A 3,931-nucleotide genomic window follows, 5' to 3' on the forward strand; every position below is an offset into this window, starting at 1 on the left:
GCTGCCTGTCTGCCTCATCACTCTGCCAGGCCTGCCAGCCACTAGGACATTTCCAGGACAGAAAGTCTAATGTTGCCACTGCAGCAACATCAGCCCCAAGAAGCCCACCCACCTTTTTCCGGTTCCTCAGGCACTGAGTGGAATCATCAGAGGAAGCCATCTGACAGCGCTGTGGAAAGCCGGGTTCCAAGCGTGTCTTCCCAGCACATGCAGAGTGCACTGAGAACAGGGCTGTTTTTCTGCTGCTGCTGCAGGCATATTATGTCATGGGGAAAATTTTCAAAAAATTCACGTGGAGAATGAGCTTTCATGTAGAAATAATGTGCTTATAAGGAATTTTGATTTTTCCCATTTACTTAATGTGGCTGGCTTAGTGTACTGAAAGTTGGGCAGTTTTATAAGAGTGCTAAGAAGATGAATTCAGGAATCCAAAGTGAATCGTGTCTGGACTTCGTGTTGATGGCTGCAGATGTTAAGACATCTGCAATTTATCAGACCAAAGTGAAGCAGACATATAGCCACACCTGCCTTATAGAATTCCTTCAGCCTTGGGGGCATCTGGGACTGGATTCTGGTGACACTACATAAATTTCATCTCTCAATAAAGCTCTCCCCCTGGAGAGCACTTAAAAGGAATAAAGATCAGGAAGCCACATAAAACATGGCTCCGGCTTCTGTTAAGTAGGCCTGGGAGAGACAGCAAGCAGAAATAGAGTCCAAAACAAAGGAAGCCCACTATAATGGATGTACAGGGGATAGGACTCATATCTGGATAATTGACTAAAGTGTTAATCCAGCTAGCTGGTGGGAACATGATTTCCATACAACGAATCCCCTGTAACAAGCTGCATTATAACATGTTTCTACTGTTCAAGAATTAAAGTATTCAAAATGATAAACCCCATTTCTTGGTTTAGGGGTAATCTTTCAGCTTAATTTAATTTCTACATGGAAGTCAGGGGCTGCAAGGTAGGGACAAAATCTATGTGCTTCCCATACAGCACCTGGAGAAGAAGAGATGGGAATGAAGAGGTTTGGGAAAGACGTGTTGAGGCTTCCCAAAGCCCCAGGATACAGACCATGTCAAAGTCACTGGAGCATCTTTGTGAGAGCACATATCCAACTCCCCATATCCTAGGGGGAAAAAATCAGAATGGAAAAAATACACACAGTTAGCTCTTATAAATTGTAGAACTTATGCCTCTGTTTTTCTGTAACATTGTAAGAATCATAATGCTCTATTAGGATAGAAAGTTAAGTCAAACAAGCCATGTGCTCCCTCAGCTACCAAACATTTTAGTCATAGTAAGACCGTGCTAACATCCATCCGTCTTTCAACAGCACCCGAGACATACCAATCACACCCATCCCTCTGCCACCCCATGGTGAAGCCAGGGTTTCCCATATATTCTTCCCCTTTGTATATACTGTTTCTCCTGTCTAGAGTGCTTTTCTCTGCCTTTTCCATCTGGCAAACTTACTCAGCTCCTCAAACTTCAGCTCAGTACTTTGTTTTTCCAGACAATCTTTTCTGACTGTTCCTTTCCCTTCTCCAGAAGAAGGCATTTCTTTTATGGTCTCCATGTACTGGACACTGCTAGCTGTCCCCTCTACTCCATTTGCCCTTTCTTCAATACAAATAGAATGGTAGCTAGACTTTCCCAGCTCCAGCCCCAGCTTGCAGCTATGTGGGACCATGCGGAGAACATGAGCCGACGTGATTTGTCTGCTCCCAAGCCTTAATGCATTGTTCCTCTATGCTCTAGCTCCTATGTGCAGGCTGGAACATGAATGCACCATGAACCAGCTTTGGTCATTGTATTAGTGAACTGTCTCTATTTAACAAACCACCCCAAAGCTTCAGCTTACAACACTGATCATTTGATATCTCAGAGGGTTGGCTAGGTGGCTGGATTTCAGGCTGTGGTTCTGGCAGGGCCTGACTCCTTGCTGGGGTTGAAGTCTGATCTGCCCCTCATTCTAGGATCCAAGCTGGAGGGGCAACAGCTATACAGGGAACACTCATTGTCATGGCACAGATACAGGAGGGCAAACCTAACCACCCAAGCTCATTTCCAACTTCTGCTTGAGCCACACCTACTGATATTCTAACTTAGCCCAAAGTGAGTAACATGATGGAGTCCAAATTCAAGGGGAGAAGCAGAGTACACCTCGCACAGAGGTTTTGGTGAATAATAATCTAATCTACTTCAACCACGCAGACAATGATAAAGTTCCAGGATGGAAGGTAAACAATCCGAAAGGAACCTGGATTCCTAAGTGACCATGTAGAGCAGTCAGCCTGCCTACCCACCCTCATTCTTATGTGACATAAATAAATTCATTTTCTCTTTAAGCCATGGAATTGCTGAGTCTGTTATAGCTGCTTAGCCTGTTACCCTGGGAGAGCCCAGTCTCCACTGTAACCCTTACATATCATTTGCTTTTTCTTTGATTGTTTTTCTTTCCCCATTAGAAGTTGCTTGAAAGCAACAATTGTCTTAAGTAATTTTTAAATCTCCAGCACCTAGCAGAGGACCTATCATAAAGTGAGTATTTAATGAAGGAATGCTAAATAATTAAAAGAATTTCCTATATTTCTGTTACTTTCATCCAGAAAATAGATATGTTTTATGTTCATTACCTGGGGTGGTTATGGAAATAACAAAAGCACATTAGAGGCCCTAGATGATAACTTCCTTAAAGATGTGCTGATAACATGAAGAAATGTCATTCCCCCAAGGAAAGTGGCTTAGGAGGACATTCATTTATTTAGTCATTGCATGAATACTTCTTTAGTGCATATACTATATATCAGGCACCAATTAGGTGATGAAGATAGAACAGTGAACAAAAAAGACAAAACTCTCTGCCCTCAGGGAGTTTGCATGCTATGGAAGAAAGAGAGAGAATAAACAAATGTGTAAATAAAAGATAAAGCAGAGTAAAAGGAGGTGCCCTGGAGTTGGGAGGGATGGAGCTCTCTGTAAGGGTAACATTTGAATAAAGACCTAAGTTGGTGATGGAGCAAATATGTAGCTGTCTGGAAAGGGGCTTCCTGACAGAGGGAAGGTCAAGTGAAAGCCCAGGGTGGGAGCCTCCCTGCTTTGCTCAAGAACAACGAGGATGCCGGTGCGGCCGGAGCAGGGCACACAGGGGAGAATAGAAACTGTCCTTGAATGTTGGGTTTACCAAAAAAGACAGCAAAACTTCCAGATAGTTTTGGCCATTGGGAGTTCCTTGTAGCCTATTTAATCAATAAATGTTCAAACAACAGTCGTCGCCTCCATGGTTGTTCAAGACTGGGAAATCCATAGTTGAGGTGGCATGTGGTTCCCTTGCCTAAGAATCTCTGTGAATGGCAAGTGCCGTGTTCGGCAGCCTGGCGTTCCAGGCTCATACCCATTCATATGCTGAGTCCATCTGTCCACCCTCCTTCTCCAAAGAGTGATTCTGGAAAGTCAGTATCAATAGTCAACCAACATCCAGTCCTAGGTGGCCCTTTAGGTACAGTTTTTAGGAGTTTCACAACAGGCATTTATGTCTCTTCTCTATTGATCAGAGGTGCGGGTGACTCATGGAGACTGGATTGTGCAGGGAGTGCCCACCCTGCCGGTCTGTAAATCCACATCGACCACATGTTTTCACTTAAGTTTCAAGGCCAAGGGCCCTCTCTCTGCCCCACCTTTGCCCCCACTCATTCCTCTTTCTTTTTAAAGTAAGATCATTGCTGTACTTTACTTTTTGCCTTTTTTGTGAAATGGTGATATTGTGGATTGGGAGAAAAAAAAAGTTTCAAACGGAATGAACAAAATTGAGAACTTCTGAACATAATGTCTTAGAGCAACCTCTTGGGACCTATTAACTGATGAGAAAGGAAGGAAATTAAGGGTTGGGAAGGTGGGGTGGAATGCAGCTCACCCTATCTTTT

Source organism: Manis javanica, chromosome 12 (genome assembly GCF_040802235.1).
Source record: "Manis javanica isolate MJ-LG chromosome 12, MJ_LKY, whole genome shotgun sequence".
Taxonomy (NCBI): Eukaryota; Metazoa; Chordata; class Mammalia; order Pholidota; family Manidae; genus Manis; species Manis javanica.